This window comes from Monodelphis domestica, chromosome 3, assembly GCF_027887165.1.
Source record: "Monodelphis domestica isolate mMonDom1 chromosome 3, mMonDom1.pri, whole genome shotgun sequence".
In the NCBI taxonomy this organism is placed as follows: Eukaryota; Metazoa; Chordata; class Mammalia; order Didelphimorphia; family Didelphidae; genus Monodelphis; species Monodelphis domestica.
In genome coordinates this window covers 447983055-448010383 of record NC_077229.1, presented here as the reverse complement: position 1 = coordinate 448010383, position 27329 = coordinate 447983055, and the positions used below count along the sequence as shown (strand labels likewise).

The following is a 27329-nucleotide window of genomic DNA, read 5'->3' as shown; positions in this document are numbered from 1 at the left end:
TATTAAGATGAAATAGAAACTAGCCTTTAACTCATATCCCTTGAAAATACTGCTTGGAAGGTCATCAAATTTAATCAGTCTGAACAAAAACAACTTAAGCTTGATCTCCTGATCAATCATGCATGGTAATTCTCATCCACCTGCTTCACTGAATGTTTCCAAAACTACTCCCATGTTACCCAAATGGCTTTCAATTTCTTAATGCCCTTTATGTTCACCAAAAGAAGCACAGTTTTAATTTACTGTGTTGGAATAGCCCGGTGGCTCTTCTAGAATGAGATCATGAAGTGAAATGTACAGGAATGATTTAGAAGACTGGTTGCCATCGCGTTAGTATTTTAGAGGGATACTTTTAATTTCTTTTAATGAAGAAACAGATCAAATTACTTGTCTTCCAATTAGTCTGTGATTTGACTGATTTGCATATATTCCTTATGACAAGTCAGATGGCAATTAATCCATGCCTGCATACTCTGTGTCTATCTGACTATGCATTCTCAGGGTGCTTACCCAAGGTACTAGAGACCTTAAAGCTCTGACACTGTTGGGGTACCAGTGAGTCACTATTACTTTCTACTTGTCATTCCTTTCTCCTCACCTTTATGTTCACCAATAGAAGCACAGTTTTAATTTTCAACACGGGAATGTCCTGTAGCTCTTCTAGAATGAGATCATGAAGTGAAATGTGCAGGAATGATTTAGAAAGTTAGTTACCATCTCATTTGTAAATTAGAAGAGAATTAGTGTTTTTTTTTTTAAATAAAACCCTTACCTTCCATCTTAGAATCAATACTGTGTATTGGTTCCAAGGCAGAAGAGTGATAAGGGCTAGGCAATGGGGGTTAAGTGACTTGTCTAAGGTCACACAACTGGGAAGTGTTTGAGGCCATATTTGAACCTAGAACCTCCCATCTCTAGGCCTGGCTTGAGCTATCCAGCTGCCCTTGAGAATTAGTATTTTTGAGGGACACACTTCTAATTTCCTTTCACACACTTTCCTGATAACATCTTATATTGCTTTTCTTTAAGATAGTCCCTCTGTGATTCTGAAGTGCAACCTACTCACACTCACTCTGTGCTATTTTTTGAGTGATATTAATTTTTAGATCTTCAGTAATAGTTTTGTTCCATGTCTTAAAACAATACTTTTATATACCTCTTCAACTATCCATTGATCCTGATTATCAGGCAAAGAATAAAACAAAGATACGTATGCTCTCCAAAGACATTATGATGTAGGACATCTAGAACAGAGTCCAGATTGAATGGACAATTATTTGTTCATGGAGAGGTCCTCTAGTTGTTTCATATGGATGACATTCTGAGCTGTGTAAGGCTCCCACACTGCAAATTCTCTTGGAATAGATTTATAACCATTCATTTGAGTTTGTTCTTTCAACCCATACAGAAAAGACCAAGTGGATGAAAAATGTCTGATACTCATATTATGATATGTAGTTGAATTAGTCAACCTACCCACAATATTCAAATTGTGGCTTCACTGTTTTAGTAAATCAAATGCCTGCTAATGAAGTTTAGTCTAATAGGACTACATGGGTTCCAAATGGAGACGGTCATGTTTGCCTTCAACAATTTCTCCTGAAGGAAAAAAAAAATGTCTATTTCAAACCAAAATGCAGCCAGCATGGTAATACTGTGTATTCAATTCCTTTCAATAGAGAACCTACATACATAAATGCATATATGTGCATATATAGTTCTCTCCATATATATCTTATTTGCCATCGTTTTTATCTGGGATAGACAGTACAAATGCCAAAGTATTGAACTCAGAATTAAAGAGAAGGTGGAGAGGAGGGTGAATTGCCTTCAGAAAATAATAAAGTTTGTTTAATGATGTTGAGCTTCTTGCAGAAACAAGACCCATCTTCTTTATGCCAACATTCTATCAATGGAGCTGTGAGACATAGAACCCAATCATTTCCAGAGAAGAACTAAAGTGTTTTTCAATGTTTCAGCAATTCAACAAGAACCCGAAACAGAGCAGCAATTACATCATGTGATAAATAGTTGGAACTCCTCTTGCATTTTCTCCTTCAGGGAGTAAAATCACTCCTGACTTTTGAGGAGGCATTTTGTGGTTTCCAAACCTCTTTCAAATATTTTGTGCTATCTTATCTTCATGATGATTATCCTAGGGAAGGTTTTATTATCTCAGTTTTATAAAGGAGGTAAGTGAGGCTCAGAGAAATTAAGTCCTATGACCAAGGAGATATGCTCATTTCACTGGGGACATTCAGGGATAATATTTTGCTTAGGGATTTAGGAACTGCAAGTTCCTCCTTCCCAAACTCCCCAGTTATAGATGAAGTGATGAAGAATATAGTCATCATCAATGTGGGACTGGTCCACCAATGATCTGGCTTATTCTGGGAACTAAAACCCAAAGGAAAATACGTGACAGTACCAAGACCACATAGCATCAGGAGACCTTCATTTGTTGGAGAAGTAGGGGAGGACTATGGGTATGAAAGATCATCAACATTCATTCAGCACCTACCATTGCTGTGTGGATGGAAAATAATTTCCTGACAGAATTTCCCATACTCTGACACAGCCTTCTCCCCACATAATCCCACATATGACCACTAAGCAAGTTTTTTTTTTTTTTGCCCCAGCTTCCCTGATGAAGCTTCTTCCTCTCATAAAACCTGATTGTCCCTACCTTCTCTCATGCAACTTCCAGCCTAAGGAATAAAAATAAATAAAAAGTCCAAACTGTGTCAGCTTCATGCTTTTCAAACTTGCGGGTTGCCTGAGGCTACTTGAGTCACTATTCCATGATGATCAGGTATGTTTCAAGATGGAAATGAGGCGTCCAGAGAAACTAAGCACCACTGTGTCCTTTTGTGTACGCAACATAAATCTGTTCCGTTGTTAAATGTTCATTGCTTGTGAGTGTCTCATTTCATTCCAATATCAAACCAGGCTTTAGAGGCTGCCTTAAACAGTAAGATTGTCCTATGGGGTAAGGATTCTGAATGAGTGGTACATTGGAAAAGAGCCCTGGATTTTTGATTAAGACCTATGTTCAAATTCTGTCTTAGACCTTTACTAATTATATGATCCTAGGCAAGCAACTTAAAATCTCTGGACCTCAATTTTCTTATCTATAAGCTATGGGTATTAGACTTGCTATCTTCCTATGACTCATTGATCCTCATCTTGGCTCTGCCTTAAATTAATTGCTTGATCTTGGTCAGATTACTTACACTTCATGGATTTCAGATTTCTAAAATATTAAATGGAGATATTTGCCCTGCACACTTTAATGGGATGCTGTGAGAATCAAATGAGATTATATATATGATCACACTGAAAAGTACCAAGCCTTTTGCAAGGCTATCAGTTATGACTGAGATCTAGATTAGGGGGCTGTAGTTCAGCATGTGTCAGCGAACATAATAGGTTCTCTTCACTGCATTGCTCTGAATTTCCTGATCCAAGAAAACTGTTTGTACCTTCATGTGCTTCACTGTGTCTACTTTGTAAACAGGGCTAGTAACTCTTGACATCACAACTTAATTGAACTGAATACACAGTATTATCATGCTAACTGAATATTTGTGTTTGAAAGAAGAATCTTTCTTCCCCCAGGAGAAATTATTGAAGGCAAACATGATTGTCTCCATTTGGAGCTCATGTGCTTCAATTAGTCTGAATTTCATAAGCAGGTATTTGTCTTATTATAATAGAGAACCCACAATATTAATATTGAAGAAGTATTTATGATGTTTATATAGCCACACCTGCCTTTTGTTTATACCATGCCTGAATTCTTGATGCTTAGACTTAAAAGGAAGTTGGAATTTAGCAAAGTTAATAAAAGAAAAGAAAAGAAACGAAATCTACACTTTAATCTTTGTATGGAATTCTTTTTGGAGGGGTATGGTTGGATTTGTGATTTTCTCAGTGAAGGAAACTTTGGATATGGGAATGCCACCCTCTTCTGTAACATACAGTTTTGAAGAGTTGTCTGTTCCCTGGAGTGCTGAGAGATTAATGACTTTCTCATAGTTGCCTAGCTAGTTTGTGTGAGGTGTCACACTTGAAATCAGGTTTTTCCCTACTCCAAGGCCAGTCTCCTCTCCTTGGGCTGCCTTTGAAGGAATATTTAGTCTAGGGAGTTCTTACAGTTGAACATTCAGGGGAAAGACAAGAAAGCAGCATGTGATCGAAGAGCATAATAGTTAACCAAAACAACCATTTAGGCCTGTAATAAAATAGTACTTTCTGCAGGGATCTATGAGAAAAATCACTATCCACAAGCAGAGGATAAACTGTGGGAGTAAAAACACTGAGGAAAAGTACCTGCTTGACTACAGGGGTGGAGGGGATATGACTGAGGAGAGACTCTAAATGAACACTCTAATGCAAATACCAACAACTTGGAAATGGGTTCGGAGCAAGGACACATGTGATACCCAGTGGAATTGCGCGTTGGCTATTGGAGGAGTGGTGGGAGGCGGGGAGGAAAAGAAAATGATCTCTGTTTCCAATGAATCATGTTTGAAAATGACCAAATAAAATAATGTTTAAAAGGAAAAAAAAATAGTACTTTAAACATTGTACTTTGGGTGTGAACTCGTTTCAGAACCAGAATTCAGAATTTGCTTTTAATAAGAAAATTCTCATGGCACAATACTATATTAAAATTGTATCTTGCTATGGACTCTCAGACTCCTTTACCAGTTAGTATAATAAGTAGGTGTATAAGTAGCCAGGGGCAGCTAGGTGGTGCATTGGATAGAGTTCTGGGCTTGAACTCAGGAAGACTTGAGGTCAAATTTCACCTCAGATATTTCCTAGCTGTGTGACCCTGGGCAAGTCACTTACCCCTGTTTGCCTCAGTTTTCTCATTCATAAAATGAGCTGGTGAAGAAAATGTCAGACCATTTCAGTAACTTTGCCAAGAAAACCTCAAATGGGATCATGGAAAGTCTGACCCAACTAACGCCTGAACAGCAACAAGAAGATATAAGTAGCTGGTGTAAAATAGATAACAATAAATTGGAAATAAGAATTACAAGTGTAAAGGGGAACATAAAAACCATTGCTATAAACCTGCTTCCTAAATTAAAGCCACATCCATAGTCTTTTGATAAATGAGGAAAAGCTAACAAGACCCCTTTGGTCTGCAGACGTGAATGATAACAACAGAGAAATATCAGGCTAATTAGAGAAATCTAAGTTGGTATTGATGTAAGATAATATTAAGTAAAGTAATATAAATATACTCATTCCAAGGTGGGCCAGCTGTAAGTTAAGCCACCCTCCCCAAGAAGCCTAGAAAAATGGGACCACCAAACCCTACCCTTTGAGTACTTCCATCCTAGAGATCCATGCTGCCCTTGCTTCCAACTCTGATCTGCAATTATGCGACTCTTTATGCCTTTCTCCCTCCCCTGTCTCTTTCCCATACTATTTGCCTCCCTCTCCCTTCCCATTCCCCACCCCATTTCTATCCTATCTGCTTCTGAACTCTCCATGACTTATTAAAGGGTGATTGATGCATTATTTTCCATTTGCTGCCAGGGTGATTTTTTCCTGGAGAGTGTCCAAAGAAGCAGGATTATTCGCCCTGACTCGATCATAGACTCCTTTGTAGTCCTCTTATTTTAGGCATAAATCAGGGCACCCAGGCTGGGACTAAATTTGTTTGCAGTTGCACCTCCAGCTGGGTAAGCATGAAATCACGAACTCCCTGGTAGAAAGCAAAAGTAGACAAAGAAACCCTATTCCTATACTCCCATTTGCCCAGAGACCTCTTCTATAAGTGGATTTTTAATAAAAATAGGATAGAGGAAGAATTCAGGAATATCTATCAACCTTTTTACCATTAAATCTATTTATTTTTAATTTTTTATTCAGCTCCTTCCTCCCCTCTCCACGCCATAGAAGGCAGCATCTGGTAAAATATGTAGATTATGTCTTTTGTATTCCACTTTTCAGTTCATTCTTGGAGATGAGCACTCACAGGTTGTCTTTAAATAATTCATCAAATATTAAATTAAATCATTTTCTCCTGGTTCTACTCATTTTACTCTTCATCTCATGTAATGATTGTGTCTTAGTAGACAAATACTTTTTAGCAGAATTTCTAGGGGAGACAGGTCATTGTTATTACAAATGAACAATGGATGACAGAATTAGATTCCAAAAAATGTTTACAGTTTTGAATAATGAACTGAATCTAATAAATCAGCATTTATCTAGTAGGGATAAATGTAAAATCTCGAGTTTGGGTTAAAAAATGAAAACCAAATAAAACTATCCTGCTCTGGGATAGAGAATATATAAAGCTAACAGTCCATGTGAGAAAGATCTGTGGCTTTTGGCAGGTTTTAAGCTCATATGATTTGGCAAAGTGATAATCAGCCAGAAATCTAGAGTGATCTTAAACTTCATTAATAGAATACAGAACAGATCATATTATATTCAATTCCTTAGACCTCATCCAGACTGTGGTATTCAATTATGGGTGTCAGATAATAGGAAAGATAACCAGAGATGGGAGACCCAGGAATCACATTTATGTCCCACAGGGATTGGTTGAAGGAGCTTTGAGTGTTTATTCTAGATAGGAGAAGATTTACAGGGTGTTCAGATATTTTTAAGGGCTCCCTTACAGAATAGGGGTTGCATTTTTTATTATAAATAGGATCAATAGGTGGAAATAACTAGGGAGTAGATTTTCCATTGAAATCAACAAAGAATTATTTTTAATCACCTTCTATGTTCAAGGCCCCGTGCCTGAGCCTTGGAAGATTCCAGATTTTTCATGGAATCATGATGTGATTGTTCTCTTTATGCATGCAGATTGTAACCTCTCTATGTCTGCTTACTCAGAATGATCCTTCACTAAGACCTCCCATAAATTTATCACTGAGAGTTCTCTTTAAGTGTCAGGGACCTCCCTTGCACTCTTAAAATCCTAAGCACACCAATGGATTTTTCAGGCTGTTGATTAGTTTTTTTCTTAATTCCTTGCTACATGACTGGCCCACTTCTGTATGTTGACCTCCTTTACACTATTTCCCTGAATGAATCTTTAATTGAAATTTATTTTTACTCTTTCAATTCCAATATATAAATGAAAGAAGTTTAGGGCATAAGAATACAAAGGAAAAAAAAAAACCAAAATATTCTCTGCTCTTAAAGGTCTAATAATCTACTGTAGGTGGTTGAATATATAATATGTACATAAATAAATAGTTAAAAACTCATTTCTGCTACAAGACAAAATATTAACAACTTGGGGCAAAGGCTTATTGAGTAGGGTGTGGCAGTTTTGACTGAGATTTGAAGGAAGCTAAAGCTAGCTGGCATAGTGGATTGAATTCATAAGGCAATTACTAGCTGTGTGACCCTGGGCAAGTCACTTAATTCTATTTGCTTCAGGTTAGAGATCTGTAAAATGAGCAGCAAGAGGAAATGGCAAATTACTCCAGTATCTTTGCTAGGAAAACTCCAAATGGGGTCACATAGAGTGGGATACTGGGTGGAGGTAAAGGAGAAATACATTCCAAGCTTGGGGTGGGGTGGACCCCAGAAGACAGAATGGAATGCTGTTTTCAGGTAATGGCTAGTAGAGTAGATTGCCTGAATCATAAAGAATAGGTAGGATGAATTAAATAGGAGAACCAGATGGGAGAATTTTTACTAACATCATTTTTGGAGAGGATCCACTTGTCAGGGAGTAAGATAGAGGGGATTCATATTTTAGATCCCAGGTGGACTAGATGATATCTAATGTATCTTCCAACTCCAGGATTCTGTGATTAGTTCTAGGAATTCTATCATCTAAAAGTTAAAGGGAAATTTCTTTTGAAGTGGCAGTATCCCACAGGTCCCTAGGGATTGATATGCAAAACAGATTGTAGATTTCTGGATGGATTTTTCTCCCATTTTATGTTTGGCTAACTGTGGTGCTGTAATGGAAGAAAGGAGAGTATAGTTTCAATGAAAGAACTCAGTAGTAAGTTCCTCATTAGGTTAAGACAGGATATACTTCAGGATATTTTTTGTTGCTGTTGTTGTTGTTCTTATAATATGACTTTTGGCGGGTTACTTTGATATTTTTGGCTCTTTTCCCCAGATCTAAGTGTTCATATGCTGAACATAATGTTCCCTTTTGAAGCTATAGTATGATTTTGGATGTATACCAAGGAGATGTGAAGGTATGTTATAAGAGATTTTTCCCTTCAAGAACTAAAGCATAGACTGTTGTCATAGCATAAGCTCACAGTATCTAAACAAAGACAGTCACTGTGCCAGGTAGCTTGTTGGGGAGAGAATTTCTTTTGCCTTGGGGAGATTGTTTCATCTATTCACTGTTTCCCTCTTCACTCCCACTAAGGGTGACCTTGCTCTTTTGACAGCCAACTCTTGTTGCCATTTCTTTGGCATCTCTCTTTGTTTTTTTAATTAAAAATTTTATTTAATTAATTAATTTAGAATATTTTTCCATGGTTACATGATTTGTGTTCTTTCCCTCCCCTCCTCCCCCCACCTCTTCCCATAGCCAATGAGCGATTCTACTGGATTTTACAGGTGTCATTGATCAAGACCTATTTCTATATTATTAGTATTTCCACTAGGGTGATCATTTAGAGTCTACATCCCCAATCATATCCCCATCGACCCATGTGATCAAGCAGTTGTTTTTCTTCTGCTTTTTGTACTTCCACACTTCTTTCTCTGCATGTGAATAGCATTCTTTCTCATAAGTTCTTTGGCATCTCTTGACTGTGAACGTGTAAGGATAGAAAGAAGTTTTCTTCTTAAATGTATTTTGGAGTTCCAAAGAAGACCATAATGGATAAATTTCACTTTTGTTTGACCTGAGTGGCAGGCCCAAACAGAGTAAAAAGAGAAATAAAAATTTCAGACCTATTTCTGAAGCAAGCAACATTCTAGGAGTTTAGCTTCTGAAAAGAGGCTCTTTCTTGCACCACTGAGTTTTTATCTGACCTTGCCAAATCAAGTAGCCTAAATTAATCGGGTGAAGCAGTTAGACTTGGGTTCAAGAAATGACTCAATAAAATAGAAGCAGGCTGACTCCCTCACAACAGCCTGCACATATCCACATGAGCTGGAGTGGTTATTGACAGCTGGCTCATTGTTTGAGATTCTGAAAGTGGAGGGAAGTTGTCAGAAGTATGCTGGCTGCCAGGCCTTTGTTGCATGGCCTGATGGAGTTCATGGACTTCTTAAGAAAGGGAAATTAATTATATGAAGTGAGGAACCATCTCTATGACACTCTGATTGTTTGGAATGTATACCCAGGTATTTCACTTGTTCTAAGGGCACATATAGTATAACTTCCTAAGGGGGGTTCTGAATACACAATTTTTCCAGGCATTCTAGGTCAGAAAGTAGGGAAAGTCAATTAGGATAGATCCTTCATAGTTTCTCAGGAGAGAATATCAATATCAATCCATCAAATTGAAGGTGTAAACAAGGCTAGATTGCCCATTTAACCATCAAAAACATTCTAACTAGGTGTCACAAGAAGTCTGAGGGACTTAATTACTCTGTGGCAGGCTTGTATAAACCATAGTTTATTTTGGAAGCAAAGATTCAAGTTTCTGGTGTCTCAAGGAGAGAGACCTTTAAGCCGAGCATCTAAGAAAGAATTATTTGGTGGGAGGAGGGCATAAGATCCAAACTTAGCCTCAATCTTAGTCTCTTCCTTTGCCCTTGGACCTCTAAACTGGAGGAAAGCATTGTGAGGCTCTCAATGATTTGACTGGGTAGTAGAATGGATAGAGCATCACCTAGGGTCAGAAAGACCTATGTTCAAATTCTGCTCCAGATACTGTCACTCTGGGAAAGTCAATTTTGAAAGTTATAAACTGCTTTTCTCAATTTCTTCATCTGTAACATGAGTTAAAAAAGAAATATCAAACCTCTTTAGCCAAGAAAACCCCCAAATGGGCACATGACATAAATGATTGAACAACAGTGTAGTCCTAGCAGCACCTAGAACAACTGAAAGCATTGCTTAGAGTGGGTGCTGAGAATGGACTGGACAGAACAAGGAAAGGAATTCGCAAGGCTCTTTGTGGGGCTCAGTTTATAGACTCAAATTACAAAGGGCATAGCTTGAAGACTAGCAAAAGGACTTCAAGGAACTGTGAACTACCCTTTTCCTACATCTGCTTTTCTAAGCTTGAGACCACTTTTCCTTGGACTCTGTACAGGTATACCTCAGAGATATTGCAGGTTAAGTTCCAGATTACCATACTCAAGTAAATGTTGAAATAAAGCAAGTTACACAGATTTTTTTTCTCAGTGCATACAAAAGTTAAAATTACACTATTTTGTAGTCTATTAAGTGTGCAATAGTATTATATAAAAATGCACATACCTTAATTTAAAACTGCTTTTCTCCTAAGCATTATTAACCATCATTTGTAGCCAGTCTTTTTGTTGGTTGAAGGTCTTGTCTCGCGGTTCATGGCTGTTGAGTGATCAGGGTGGTGACTGCTGAAAGCTGGAGTGGCTTTGACAATTTCTTAAAACAAGACAATAATGAATTTTGCCACATTAATTGACTTTTCCTTTCACTTGAAAGCTTAGAGGCCATTCTAGTGTTGCTTATTAATTTTTTAAACCATTACCTTCTGTCTTAGAATCCATACTAAATATCAATTTCAAGGGAGAAGAGTGGTAAGGGCTAGGCAATTGGGATTAAATAACTTGCCCAAAGTTACACAGCTAGGAAAGTCTGAGGCCAGATTTGACTCATCTCCAGACCTAGGTCTCTATCTACTAAGCCATCTAGCTGCCCTCCATTGTAGAGCTATTAGAATCATTGGTCAAATTTCAATATTGTGTCTCAGTGAATAAGGAGGCCTAAGGAGAGGGAAAGAGAGGGGGAAATACTAGTTGATGGAACAGTCAAAATGCATACAATATTTATTGACGGGCACAGTTCATGGTGCCTCAAAAAATTACAATTGTAACATCAAAGATCACTGATCACAGATCACCTTAACAGATATAATAATAATATAAAACCTTTGAGATATTTCAGGAATTACCAAGTGTGACACAGAGACATTATATGAACATGTGCTGTTGAAAAAAATGATGATGATAGACTTGTTGGATGCAGGGTTGCCACAGATCTTCAATTTGTAAAAACAACCCTCCCCAAAACAGAGATTTATGGGAAGTGGAAATATACTGTATATAGTTGTGAAAGAGTGTGTGCCAGACACTTGGGGGGATTTTTATGCTGTTTTTACTTTACTATCTTTGGAAATATTCCTTTGAAGAAACTAATAAAGTGACTGGTTAATTGCTAACATCTGACTATCATGGGGGTTAGAGGGGAAGAACACCAGGAGGAAGCCTGGAGTGATGGTGCTCCTAGAAAATCATTCCTAACCCCTCAAGGCTATCACCAGATTTGAGGAAAGTCACTTGAACTCCGAGAACCCGAATGAAGGTTTGAAGAGTAGTAGATTTTCCAAGGAGACACATACTATGCTTCTTGGCTAACTACTGAGTATCTCTGATAGGCAGATCTTAGAGTGTATAAGTAGCTAGGTGGAACATGGGGTAGATTCCTAGTGCTGAAGTAAAAAAGACTTGAGTTCAAATCCAGCCACAGATATTTGCCTTGCAACTCTGGGTAAGTCACTTAAATTCTGTTTGCCTCTATTCTTAATTATAAAATGGGAATGATAGCAATACCTACCTTCCAGAGTTGTTGCCAGGAACAGATGAGATAATATTTGTATCATGCCTGGTGTGTAGTAAGTACTATAGAAGTTCCTTTTTCTCCCCCATTTTTGATTTACTGTCTTCCTTGTCTTAGGTATTAATTTAGAACATACTTAGTCTAGGCAGCTGGATAAGCTTAAACAAATGGAACATTGCTATTTTGATTTTTTCCTTATTTTATCATTTTACTTTCCTATTTTCTTTAAAGAAGGAAGAGGAATGAGAGGGGTAATACTCATCTTAGGTAAGAGATAAGGTGGTTGTTCTATATATTAACTCACTTCTGAGATTATCTTAGTTGACACTATCCCCACTGTGGAAAGACAAACTGACTGTGTTGCTAGAGGACTTCAATTCAAATCCTTGCTTTGCCATTTATCACTTGTGTGACCTTAGGGAAGTCATTTAACATTCTTTTCTAAACCCTTAACTTCCATTTTAAAATCAATACCGTGTTTTTGTTCCAAGGCAGAAGAGTACTAAAGGCTAAGCAATGGGGGTAAGTGATTTACCCAGAGTCATACATCTAGGAAGTGTCTGAGGTTACATATGAACCCAGGACCTCCTGTCTCTAGACTTGGCTCTCAATCTACTGAGCCACCCAGATGCCCCCTTGGTTTTAATTTTTTTAACCCAAACTCAAGACTTTACATTTATCTCTACTAGATAAAATGCTGATCTTCCATCTCCAGACCTGGCTCTCTATCCACTGCCTATCAGCCCCTATCACTTAACATCACTTAATTTTCTTGGGCCTTAATTTTCTATAAAATTTCTATAAATTTCATAATAAATTATATTAGAACTTAATGTATCATACAAACATAAATATATAAATTATATAAATATTTATAAAATATATAATAAAATAAATTATAAAAATAAATTTTCTATAAATGCTATAAATAAAATTCTATAAATTTTCTATAAAATGACAGAAAATTGGACTATCGCATTCATGTCAAAAGGAAGCCTGCAGATTTATATTAATTTAGAAAATCACCATTTAACATGCTCTGTGTTGTATTGTATTGCATTTGACATTCCTGGAATAGATGACCTTAGTTAGATGGTTCCTTCTTGCTCTAAAGCTGTGATCTGAATAAGATCCAGTTCTCCATTCCAAAAAAAAGTCTTAAATTTATGTACTTTTCAGACATGTAACTTCATTGTCTGCCCTCTTTGATGATTTAACCTAATGCTTGGCCTCTACAGTCAATATTTCTGTTGGTGGTGAAATCAGTTTCCCTTGACCACAAAACCCCTGCTGACCCAATCATAGCTCATGTTCCAGAGGAATGCAGCAATCCTGGGATTTAAATTGTAGAATGATATTTATGTTTCCTAGCTATTCTGTAATATCTCCAAAGAACCTTGCATTTAGTGCTAGCTCAATGGTGGTCCCAAATTTCTCATCCTCATGTTATTTTTTCTGTCCATTTCTTTTTCTATTCAATGCATCAAAAGGAAACCTCCATCTAAACCTTTTAAGTACTTGTCACAATGAATCAAAATGGAGCTGGAACAGATGAAATATTAGATGAAATATTAGGGGCAGCTTTGGGGCCAACGTTTCAATAAGAGGTATGAGGAACTTTCTCTTTGGTTGGCAGTAGGTAGTCTTCATCCTCTTGACCTGTTTCTGATGGTAAACATTCAATAAACCATTTAACTGGGGCAATTTGCATGGACTTTTGTAGGATGTGATGGTTGGGGTGGTTTATCTTGGGTAAATAGGAGGGATCTTTAACTTGCCTTATGTGATTTCAACATATTCTGATAAGAACTGTTCTGTTTGCTTCCTCAGTGTATTTTTAGTAATATGTGTTTCTCTTTCAGGCCTAATAATCAGCATAACTCTCTTAATTTTTATTCAGCCTCCTTTTTGGGTATATAATTATGCCATTTGCATGCACAATTGGGTAGCTAGGCTTATTATTATGTACTTGATTGTGTGGGCTAATTTTGTGTATATTTTAAGATGACATTGTTGTTTAAGCAGGAGGAGTAACTCCATTCACTCTAACACTCATTGCGTCAAACAACAATCTGTTGATCTGATAAAGTCCACAAAAATAGCCAATTGAATAACAAGAAAAACAAATAAGTTGATGGATTAAATTGATCAATTGAATTCAGTTCAAATCTTAATGGTACTAAGGGGAAAAATGGTGAAATTGGTGTCAGAAGAACAATTAAAATATTACTGTTGCTACCTACTTAGTATAATAAAAAATACATAATATTATAGGGTTATACAACAGGGTGGCTAAATGGATAAAGTGCTTGGTCTGAGTATAGGAAATACTCATTTCCCTAGCTGTTGTAATAATTTAATTAATGTCCAATACTTCAAGTATTATTTTTATAAAGTTTACTATCTGACAAAATAGAACTATATGACTAAGTTTTCTACCTGCTCAAAAGGGCCCGCTCCACCAAATCTGCCATAGGAAGGAAAGAGAGCTAGACAGGGAACTCCACCCAATTTATCTCCTGTCTATGTCAGCATGTAACAACAGGAAATGAGTGGGCTCCTGGGAATTGTAGTTTTGCTGGGAATTGTAGTTCTTAGGGTAACAGATTCAAATTTCACACTGTGTGACCCTGGACAAGTGACTGAACCCTATTTGTCTCTCTTTACTCACCTGTAAAATGACCTGGAGAAGGAATTGGCACACCACCCCAGTATCTTAGCCAAGAAAAATGAAGTCACAAAGCGTCACCAAAAAAATCCCAAATGGGACCATAAAGAGTGGGACACAACTGATAATGAATAACAATAACACACAACAATATTGTAAATTCCATAAAAAGCAGAAAGAGAACAAAAACAAGCCCAGGACTATCATATTTATCCTTCAATTTCCCTCAGAGTATGCCATAATTTATTCCACAAAGTAGAAAATAAATACCTGTTGACTCATGGAATCCCAATCTAATTTCTCCTCAAATGATGAAGAATCCAGTTGCACTCAGCATCAGAGACAAGGAGAAATTTTTTATTTCCTTAATTTAACTAAATAACACTATATTTTGTGAACACATGCTACAAATTTTCAACACAGATGATTTCCTGTTGAGGTAATCTCTGAAATGCACATGAAATACTAGTAGGCAGTTACGTAGCATAGTGGATAGAATTCTGGGCCTGGAACCAAGAAGATGTGAGATCAAATTTGGCCTTAGATACTTACTAGCTGTGTGGCAACCCAGGACAAATCAATCAACCCATATTTGCCTCATTTTCCTCGATCCTAAAATTTAATAATATGCACTTATCTCACACAGTGTTTGTGAGGGCCAAATGAGATTATATTTGTAAAGCACTTGGCAAAATGTCTGATACATAGTTGGTGCTTAGTAAATTTTTGTTTCCTTTTTTCTCCACAGTTTAACTTTTTAGAACAAAATAGGTGATAATACTAATGTTTAGTTGAAAGCAAGCTGGCTTTGAAGTCAGGGAAACTGTGTTCTTCCATTTACTCTGTAAGTGATGGTGGGTAAAGTAATTTTAATCTTTCCTGGACCCCAGTTTCTTCATCTGTAAAATGAGGGGCTTGGACTAGATCAGCAGGATCAAACATGCTATAGATGGCAACATTCCAAAATGAGGCTGGAATTAGATTAAAATGCAATTGGGAAAAAGTTAACAAAATAAATTAAAATACAATATAACAGATACTATTAATGTGTGTTATTCTAACTCAATTTTTTTCCAGCAGGGATACTTTTGTATGATTTAGTGGATCCTGATCCTATTTGAGTTTGATTCCATTGTACTAGAAGGTCTCTGATGTCTCCTTATGTTTTAAATTTATGATCCTGTGATGATAAAACTTCTTTAGAGTACTCTGTGGTTTTCTTCACAACAAACCTGTGAGAAAGATAATGAATCACTATCCTTATTTTGCAATTGAGGTAAATGAGGCTCAGAAAGTCGAAATCATTTACCTAAGATCACATAGTTAGTAAGTATAGGATCCAAGCCAGATCATACTTAACATTTAGTCTAGTTCCCTTTCCATGATATATTTTCTAAACTAAGTGGCTAGATTCGGATATCTGAATATGATGGAGTACTATCCTGGCATAATATATGTTGAAAAACCTGGGAAGCCTTGGATCAGTTAGTGCAGAGTGAGGTGAACAGAACCTGGTGAACAATTTATATAATAACCACATTCAGAGATAAACAACTTTGAAATACTGAAAAATTCTGATCAATGCAATGACCAACTGTAATTTTAAAGACATATTATGATCTATATTGTAGCACACTAGGTATATTAGCATCTTGAAAGTATGATTGGTATATTGATATTATATCTTATGTGTTCATATACCAGACTCATGATCATGCTACTTTTTGATTATTGTATTTCCAAATCTTTAGTCCAAAGGACAAAAGAATTCCTGAGCAGGACATTATTTGCCACAGGGTCATAGCTCCCACCTTGTTAGACCACATCCCTTACCAAGTCACATGCTTGATTAACCTCCTCCTCTTTGATTACGTGATTGTCAATTGAGCCAATGTTAAAGCCTATGCCATGTTACATGCTCATTAGCTACCTCCCACTCCACATTCCTAAACTCTCCAATACAAGTTTGAGGGCATGTGTAGAGCCCTCTCTCAATTCCATCAGAGGGGCAAGCACAATGGAGCCCCTATTTTTTAACTTCTTGTCTTTGAGTCTTTATTCCTCTCTCTCTCTCTCTCTCTCTCTCTCTCTCTCTCTCTCTCTCTCTCTCTCTCTCTCACTCTCTCTCTCTCTGTCTCTGTCTCTGTCTCTCTGTCACTGTCTCTCTTTCTCTGTCTGTCTGTCTGTCTGTCTCTCCTCTATTCATTTTCCCCTCAGTTTCCAATCTCCTTCTCAGGTGTCCACCCATGAGAATTTAAATATGTAACTGCAGAAGGTTACATATATATGGTGGATCTCATAACAAAGAGATGATGGATTCAAGGTGCAGAATGAGATTGATACTCATTTTTGGACACAAGCAATGTGGGAATCTGTTTTGCTCCACTATGCATATTGGTTACAAGGATTTTGTTTTTCTATTCTGTTTTTAAATTGAGAGGAGTTGGGAAAAAGAGAAAATAAATATTTGTCAATTAGAAAACAAAATGAAACATTTGGGATGGTCAATAGCAAAAATTAGGAATTTCTTTTATTTTCTCAATTACATGTAAAAAATTTTAACAATCTAATTGAAACATAAATTGAAGTTTAAAACTTCTCCATCCCTCTACCAGAAGGGAAGCAATTTGATATAGATTATACAAGTGAAATCATACAAAATATATTTCCATATTAGCCATATTGCAAAGGTAAAACAAAAACCAAAACAAAATAAAAAGAAATACCCCAAGTAAAAAAAGAAAAAGTGTGTTTCAATTTGTATTTATACTACATAAGTTCTTTCTTGGTAGGTGGATAGCATTTTTCATTATAAGTATTTTGAAATTGTCTTAAATTACTGTTATTGTTTAGAATAGCTAAGTCATTCAGAGTTTATTGTCATACAAAATTGTTATTACTATGTACAATTATCTCCTGATTCTGCTCACTCATTTTGTATTAGTTTATATACATTTTCCTTGATTTTTCTGCAGCCATCCCCTTTGTTACTTCTTATAGTACAATAGTGTTCCATCATAATCAGAAACCACAACTTATTTGGCCATTCCCCAGTTGATAAGTATCCCCTCAATTTCTAATTCTTTGCCACTACAAAAAAAAAAGAATTCTACATATTTGACAAATGAGACCTTCATCAGAGAAACTTGCTGTAAAAATCTTTCACCATTTTCCTGCTTTCCTTCTTAATCTTGGTTGCATTGGTTTTCTTTGTGTAATCCCTTTTTAATTTAATGTAGTCAAAATTATCCATTTTACATCCTGTAATGGCTTCTGTCTCTTGTTTAGACATAAATTCTTTCCTTGTCCATTGATTAGGCAGGGAAAATATTCTGTGCTCCCCTAATTTGCTTATGATATTACTCTTTATCTCTAAATCATGAATCTATTTTGAACTTATCTTGGTATAAGGTATGAGATATTATACTTAGTTTCTGCCAAACTGCCTTTAAGTTTTCTCAGTGATTTTTGTAAGATAGTGATTCCTTTTCCCCCAAATTTGGATCTTTGGCCTTATCAACGTCTAGATTATGATGATCATTTACTACTGTGTATTGTGTGCCCAATCTAGTCCACTGATCCGCACTGTCTCTTAGCCAGTATCACGTTGTTTGATGGACGAATACATCCTTGCAACAGTTTGAGATCTGGTACTGCTAAGCCACTTCTTTTTACTTTTTTCCTCCATTAATTCCCTTGACATTTTTGACCTTTTACTTGTTCCAGATGAATTTTGTTATTTTTTCTAGCTTTGTAAAATAATTTTTGGTAGTTTGATTAGTATGGCATTCAAAAATAAATGAATATAGGTTGAATTGTAATTATTATTATATTGATGTGGTCTACCCCTGAGTAATAAATATTTCTCCAGTTGTGTAGATCTAACATTATTTTTGTCCAAATTGTCTTGTAATTGCATTCATATAGTTCCTGAGTTTGTCTTGGAAGAAGACTTTCAAGAATTTTAGATTGCAGTTATTTTATTTTTTTTTTTTACTGATTACATGTAATAACAAATTTCCACATATATTTTTTCACATTTGAATAAGTTTATTTAGTCAATTTAGAACATTATTCCTTAGTTACAATAATCACATTATTTTCCTCCCTCCCCTCCACCCACTCTTCCTACAGCCAATGCGCAATTTCATTGGGTATTATTTGTGTCCTTGATCAGTACCTATTTCTATGTTGTTGTTTATACTAGGATATTCATTCAGAGTCTACATCCCCAACCATATCCCTTCGACCCATGTATTCAAGCAGTTGTTTTTCTTTGGTGTTTTTACTCCCCCAGTGTTTCCTCTGGATGTGGATAGTGGTTTTTCTTGTAGGTTTCTCCGTGTTGTTCAGGGTCAATGCATTGCCACTAATGGAGAATTCCATTACATTCGATTGTACCACAGTGTATCAGTCTCTGTGTACAATGTTTTCCTGGTTCTGCTCCTCTCACTCTGCATAATTTCCTGGAGGACTTTACAGTTCACACGGAATTCCTCCAGTTCATTATTCCTTTGAGCACAATAATATTCCATCACCAACATATACCACAATTTGTTCAGCCATTCCCCAATTGATGGGCATCCCCTCATTTTCCAGTTTTTTTGCCACCACAAAGAGTGCAGCTATGAATATTTTTGTACATTTTTTCCCTTATTATCTCTTTGGGGTACAAACCCAGCAGTGCTATGGCTGGATCAAAGGGCAGACAGTCTTTTATCGCCCTTTGGGCAGAGTTCCAAATTGCACTCCAGAATGGTTGGATCAATTCACAACTCTACCAGCAATAAATTAAAGTCCCAACTTTGCCACATCCCATCCCACATAAGTTTTCTAAAGTTATATTATCCAAATTGTCTCCTCTCTTCCATTTCTTCCTCACTCCTGAAAATGGCAAGCAATATGATCTGCGTTATTTATGAAGTATCTGGAAAGCATATTTCCATATTGTTTTTTCTTGTAAGTGAATAATGATATAAAAACAAAACCCTAAAACAAAATCCAAATAAATGAAAAAATCATATGCTTTCATCAGATTTCAGTTGCAGTTATTTTAAATGGAATTTTTTCTCTCTTCTTGCTGCCCTTTTGGATAATATGTAGAAATGCCGATGATTTCTGTGGGTTTACTTTACATTATGAAATTTTGCTGAAGTTGTCAATTTAAAAATTAATTTAATGTGCTTTCATATTATTTTCTCTAAGACTTTATTTTTTTATTTGCAAGTGACATTTCAGCATGTCATATCTCATTGAACAACCCTGGGGTGAATATTTTCTTGTTCCCAACAAGATACTTTTCAGTTCTTTCATTTTATCTGATTGAGATCTATGATTAATAAGAAGTTTCTACCTACTGGGATTTACAGTGCATTCATGAAATTGGGCTCTATACAATAATTTAGACATTGACATTGCATTAAGCACTGATGAAGATACATGGAACTTAGAATTGAGTTCAGAATGACCCTAATGATAATGGAATTTCCCGAGGGTTATAGACTGGAAGATTTCTTTTTTGGGGAAGAATGGAAACTAATGTTTTAGGCTTCTATAATAAATTCCATGCCATCCCTTATCCACCATACCCTAATTGTTTTCCCTATGCATTATGATGGAATTAAAAATAGGGGCAACATAGTATAATGGAAAGAACACTGCCTTTGAGACTTGGGCTCAAAGTTCAGCTCTGCCCTTGTATTCTCTTGTGACTTTGGTGAGTGTTTATGAACCTCAGTTTTCTTCCAAGTGGAAGTGGTAATACTTTTATTATGAACTACACAGGATTCTCATGAAGTTCAAATGAGGTAATGTACAGAAAGACTTCTATATGATGGAGATCCATAAATGTTGTTATCTTCACAAAGATAATAAAATAATTCTATAAAGGAAATCAGTGTTGAAATTCATTGGAACTCTAAGCAATGCAATTGTGATTTTATGATGACTTTATGACTTTATAAAAGTGTCGGTGAAGCATATTTTCTTCTTTCTGCTTAGCAGAGAGATGGTGGAAAACAGCTGTAGTGTGAGACCCTGCTTAACACAAATGGCATTTGTCTCCTTCCCTAAAAGAAAAGTTTCTGTGTTTTTTTAGCCCCTTTGCAAATATCCACTAACTTTGGGTTAATTCTGAACTGTGTATGTCTACCACTCACTAATGCAGTAATAATATATCTGAAAAGAATAATCATATCTAGATTGTGTTTTTATAGTCTCTCCTTTCCCATTGTCCCTACTAATCTATTCCGTTGTTTTTATAGGTGTATTTCTTTTTTGAGAGAGATAATTCTGTAAGAATTAGGGGAAGAAATCTTTGGGAAGTAATAGCAATGAAAAAAATCTGTAAGTAAAGTATGTGCTTTTAAAAAAGAGAAAGAAAAAAATCACTGGGGTAGCTCCTGAGTAAATCTCAAAAGATTAAATTGGTAGGGTATTCTAAGAGGTAACCTTAATTCTCTAGACTGTCATTTAGCCCAGTTAAGCCAATTCATCTGAAAACAGTCAAATTTCAGTCAATAAATAAGTCAATAAAAAAGTGAAAATGTTCCCTACTATAGAAGTCTTGAGTTGATACAGTCTAAGGGAGAGAAGGGCTAGTACAAATATGGCAACTGTGGCTGATGAAAACTGATTTAGAAAGACACTTGAGGGTTATCTAGGTGACTCAATAGGGTAGAGAGTGAGGCCTGGAGATGGGAGTTCCTGGGCTCAAATCTGGCCTCAGATATTTTCTGTATTATCCTGGGCAAGTCACTTAACCCCAGTTGCCTAGCCCTTACCACTTTTCTGCCCTGGAACTGATACTCAGCATTGGTTCTAAGACAGAAGACAAGGGTTAAAAAATAAAAGATACTTGAGTGTCATGATTTAGGAATCTGGCTTTAAGGAATTTTGGTGTCCCAGAAAGTTTAAGTCTCCTTCCAGGCAGTATTATTTTGACCCAGGTAGTGTAGCTTAGTCATCTAGCAGGAGGTAAGCCTTGGGAAGCAAATTATATTATTGTTTGGCAACCTAAAGCTAAACTCTATTAATCTTAGCAAAGTAAAAAAAAGTGATGACATGTTTGTTACATCACGGTCTAGAAAGCACCGTCTAAGCATATTCAGCAAGTAGAAGGAAAATTGATGCCTTTCTAAAAATATGCCATTCCAGGGAGCTTCTTTCTGCTACCACCACCCACTGGCATGTCAGTTGCATCAATTTAGGCTGACTCATTCTTAAAATCACCAAAAGAACAGTTCAGAAGGGAACCTGAATTTCCAAGGGGTATGACTGGTGAAAGAAATCTTGCGTAGTGCACATCTTTTTCACAAGTAAAAGCACTCGTTGGGTTCTTAGGTCAAATTCCCCACTGCATTCTTCACACCACTGGCCCTCCACAATAATTTGGCCCTCTGTTTTCCTAAATTAGCAATTTCTTTTTCCACCAAGTGAAAAATAGTAGCTGTGGTTTTCTCTTTGTGCTTTGATTTAGTGTTATATATGGACTTATATAAATGGACATTTCCAGTGTTCTGACTGAATGTCAGCAAATAACTTGTATGATAAACAGATTGCAAGATGAAGTAACTTTGTGGTTACTTGCATAAGAAAGGCAAAAGTGAAAAGCAGAAATAAATGGAAATTTCATAATGTTTCTTACAAGTCACCTCCCCTTCCTCTATCCCCTCCACCCTAGTTTTGGAAACAATTTAGAAAAATTTAAAGAAAAATCCTTTTTATTATTTGTAGAAAGATTTTTCACAGTGAAATAGCACCGAGGCAATCAGTGAATTTGAAGACAGACATTTGATGATTCTTCAAACACAAAAAAACACCACTTTTAGGGGAGCTCATTGATTTTTTAAAAATATCATATCAAATTGCACCAATCCCAGCATGGTAAACAAGGGCTTTTTTACCAGTAGGCATTCACTATAGCACCCACTAGGCATTCCAGCAGTGATTCAGTCATGAGAATGATGATATCTCTAACATATGAAGTCTCTCTCTCTTTCTCTCCCTCCCTCCCATACCTCCCTCTCTCTTTCTCTCTCTCCTTCTTCCTCCCCTTCTATCTACATCTTGGATACAAAACCCTCATCAGAGAAATCTGATGCAAACATTTTTCTTTCATTTGATTTTTTTCTTTTCTTTTTTTGTGCCAGATGCATTAATGTCTGTATAGACACTTTTTAGTTTCAAGTAATCTTCTATTTTATCTTTTGTAGTTGCCTTAATCTCTTTCATTAAGACTATATTTCTTACTCACAGTTTTTCAGTTTTCCCTGTAATTTTTTTCAAATAGGGAGTTTTTCCTGAAGTAATACATTTTCTATTTTATCATACATTGGGTGGTTGAATTCTCTTGTTTCCCAATCTCCTCTGTCTAGGCTATTCCACTGGCATATTCTTCTAGTCTTTAACCGATACCAAATGGTTCTGATCACTGTTGCTTTATAGTAGAGTTTTATTTCTACAAGTGCTTTTTTCTATCATTACTCCTGATGAAAACACCATTTTCCTTGATATTCTAGACCTTTTGTTTTTCCAAATGAATTTCATTATTTTATCATATTCTGTAAAGTATTTCCTTGGTAATTTGATTGCTATAGTAGGAAGAAAAGTATAAATTGATTTTGATATTATTTTTAAATTTTATCATATTGGCATAGGCTACCAATGAGCACTGAATATCATTCTAGCTCTTTTGGTTACTATTTTTTCCTTAAAAATATGCTTTGTAATTAAACCTGTGCAAGTCTTTTGTGTACTTTGAGAGCTTCATCCCCAGATATTTTATGTATTTTATAGTTATTTGGAATATGATTTCCTCTTTTATTATTGCTTCTAGTTCATCATTATCATCATATAGAAATGCCATTGATTTTTGAGGATTTATTTTGTAATGTGCCACTTTGCTGAAGCTGTTATTTTATCAATTAGAATCTTTGCTATTTTCCAAATAAATCATTATATTATCAGCAAATAGAGGTAGTTTATTCTCCTGTTTATGTATCTTTATTCTTTTAATTTCTTTTTCTTTTCTTATTGCTAACATTTCTACAAGTAAATAAAATAATAAAGGGGTATGAAACATATGAGTGTCTAAGGGGAAGAGTTAGTGGCTTTTATTAAAAGCTTGTCAAATAGGGAAAGATAAAAGGGTCAATATGTATACTGATTCCCAGTACACATTCTCAGTAATTCATGCCATAACAGAAATTTGGAGACATAGAGGATTTTTAACAAGTACAGGCAAAGAGGTTGCATATGCCAAAATCATGCAATGTCCTGAGGCCATACAATTGCCCAAGGAAGTGGCAATAATCTACTGCAGATCACACATAGGGGCTAAAGACCAGGTGTCCTTAGTAAACACAGAGCCAACATAACAGCTAAATATGGAGCAATAAAAGGACTCCTTCATGTACTGAATCTTTCACTAGTTGAACAGGACAATCTAACTAATACCTAAAATGAATGGGAAATTCAGACATGGATAAAAAACTTAGGGGCCAAAGAAATAGGAGGCATATGCTTTTCAGAACTAGGCAAGCCCGTCTGGTCTAGGACTTTATTCTATCATATGTGTAGTGCTATACATGCACAAGGACAGTATGGAACCCAATCTGTAATTGACTTAGTGAGACAATTTTGGACTGTGTCTGGAATATCTTCATATTCCATAAGTCTGTCAGAAATATAAAATTTGTATGTGGTTCAATTAGGTAGTGTTTAAGACCAAAGGATTAGGAGGTTGTTCTTTAGCGTATACTCCATTTGAATGTATACAAATTGACTTTAGAAGCATGCGAAGAAACAAAGGGTTTAGGTATTGCCTAGTAATCATAGACAGACTAACTAGATGGCCAGAAGTTTTTCCTGCCAAAAAGAACAAACAACACAGTGTTTGTTGTTAAAATCCTGCTAAAAGAAATCATTCCTAGATTTGGGATTCCTAGAAAATTGGACTTGGACTGCTCATTTTACTCAATCAATGCTAAATGAAATTTATAAAAATCTAGGAATAGAACCAAATTACCACACACCATATCATCTCCAGAGTTCAGGGCAAGTGGAGAGAATAAACAAAGATATCAAAACACTAATTGGAAAATTTTGTGCAGAAACACACCTAAAATGGACAGACATTCTGTCAGTTCTGTTCCATCTTAGAACAAGACCAAGTGGGGATATGCATATCTCTCCATTTGAAATGCTATATGGACATGCAATTTGGCAGGGAAGGACTTGCAAACCAGCTTATATAGCCATGATAGGAGGAGGAGACTATCAATTAAGCAAATACATTCTGGCTTTACAAACTAGAATAACAGAATTGCACAAAATGGGCTTAATTCAACAAACAGAACCCTTGTATTATAATCTACATAACATCAAACCAGGAGACAAAGTGTACATCAAAAACTTTAATAGGAAAATGGGTACAGACACAAAATGGGTTGGAACATTTTAAGTTATATTCACTACACCAACTGCCATAAAAGTTGCAGGAAGAGTCATGGTTCCACTCTTCACACATAATACCTAAGAAATCTAACACCAGTGTAACAGGGATAAATGAAGAAAATAGACAAAAGATAGTGCTGAGAAATTAAAACAAAAACTGATTAACATAAAAACTACAGAACTAGGAAAGAGTAATTCCACAAAATGTTCCCAACAGGCAACAAAAATGACAGTCAAGCATGTAACATTGACAGAATGAAGAACAAGAAAGCATTCCAGATGAAAAGTAGCAAGAAAAACTGACAGAAAGAAGACACAAAGATTGCAAGCTGAAATGGACATCTAAGATTTTGAACTTCATAATTTGTATTAAAGAAGAGGACAGACAGAAAACAAGAATAGTATGTAAGGCTGGTGCAGTGTGAGCATAATAATACACAATTAATTTCACATATTAGGGGAAACATGTAACACCACATAGCTCAGATGAAAGAAGGGATTCATCAGTGAACATACGAAGTGGAAATCCAAAGAACAGGAGTAAGTAAGTAAGTAAGTAAGTAAGTAAGTAAGTAAGTAAGTAAGTAAGTAAGTGACACAAGACAAAAATCATAAACTGATCATATATTGGGACCTCATGTAGATGAATGAGAGTCAGGACTTGCAGCTATGCAAAATGTATATCTGCATATATTAGTCAGTCCCATAAAGTCTTAGACAAATAGAAAGCTCAAAAGATATTTCTATTTGATTAACACCAGGATTAGGGAACAATGTATAATATTGTATCATATGTACATAACCTCTGTGAATAGTGTAAATACTTATAAAATAGGTTGGCAACATAGTTATAGGGTCTATAGATATGTAACATAGCGTGTACATGCATTGCACATAGAATTAGTGTATAAAATAGAGTAAGGACTTAGAGCATAGCATATAAGTAGGGAATAGATTAAGAGTTAAGTTAAACATAGATTAGACAGTTACTTATACTTCGGAATAGAAGTGAACTATATTTGCACAGTAGTTAGTTAAAGGTTTGATTGTTGATTGTAAAGCTGATGCTGAAATTGTGTTCATGGAAAAAGAATAGATTGCAATATAAGCATAGAGAAGTAGAAAACTGTTGGTATTAGTTTAAACTTAGTAAGAATAAGTAGTATTATCATTAGGGTTGACATTTCTGTGTAATTGTGTTAAAACATTTGTTGTACTGGCTTTTGTTGTAAACCCCAAAACTATTCTTACCCCAAACTTTCCTGCAAAAATCTCTTAGAATAGATAATTTTAGCATAGCATGGTGATAGAGTAAATAGAGGAAGTTTATTATTTTGGGAGGAGTAGTTAGAAACTAGAATAATTAGTAATTTGTAAGTAATACAGGTACATGCAAAAGACCTTGGGAAGGTTACAACATAAAAAAGGGGATGACTATGGAGAGGAAACTGGCACTGAGGAACCATTTTTGAATGTTGGCAGGACAGAATGGCAGTTGGAGGTGCAGAAAGGGCTTGTGGGATAGAAAGCTTTGGGGGTGGTCTTTTGCCCTGTGGATTCAAGAGAGATAGGAGCAAAGGATCTGAGCTCAGGACCCCAAATCTGTGGTACCAGAGTCTTGCCTCTATTTCCCATTGGGCTGGAAGACAGAGAGATCCCTGATGTCTCTGTATCATTGATCTAAGAAGCAAAGAACAACTGATGCTTAGGGGTGCTTTACCCCTGAACCTCATGGGGGTCACCCTGAAGACCTATCCTATCCCATTGCCTTTCCAAGAAGGACACTAGTGATCTGTTTAGAGTGGGTTAGTAAAGTGATTAGAGAGAAGGGAGGAGAAGAAATGTTGAAGCCTGAGCTCTTTGACTTGGCTGAAGGAGTATCTATACTGATTGGATAGTACTTAGGGTTCCCTGTTCCCACTGATCTAATACCTCCCTTGTTTCTTGAACGATTAAACCACCCTTTTTTTGAAGAAAACCGCAGTCAGGTCTAAGTTGTTACAGAAGATAAGGAAGAGAGTAGAAAGAGAGAAAGAGGGAACGGGGGTAGGCTGACTATATCAGCTTTGGCTGAGCAAAGTCCAGAGCAACTGACATTCAGCCTGTCCAATGGGACTGTGTGTCCAGGGGAGATTTCTTGGGTCTCAGGAATAGCAAAGTCCTGAGGAAAAGTCTAAACCATAACCCATTGAAATCTACTTACTGGGACATGGCCCATGTCCATCCCTGTCGTTACATCTTCACTGGGATATTGCTTCTTGTATGTTTAAGGTGTGCAAGAGATAGAGAGTTATACAGATTTTCTCTCAGCTCGGGTTACTCTCTTTCAACCCTCCTATCCTTTCACCTCCACCATCCCTGCTCCTCCCCATCTATCTTCCCTTATAATTTTAACAGGGGAGAATAAGCATCCTTACTAAACTACTGTAGTTATTGGGAAAGATTCTAGTGTTTTCACATTGCATATAATAT

General features: G+C 36.2%; 1 long non-coding RNA gene across 2 annotated transcripts in view; it reads left to right on the top strand.

Annotated features, from left to right (window-relative positions):
* The window catches only part of LOC130458503 (uncharacterized), a 243554-nt gene that overhangs the window by 128385 nt on the left and 87840 nt on the right, over positions 1–27329 (top strand). For both annotated transcript variants that reach the window (XR_008917867.1, XR_008917866.1), the window contains exon 3: positions 25075–26662. This is a non-coding gene — a long non-coding RNA (uncharacterized LOC130458503). The remainder of the gene's footprint in view (positions 1–25074; positions 26663–27329) is intronic.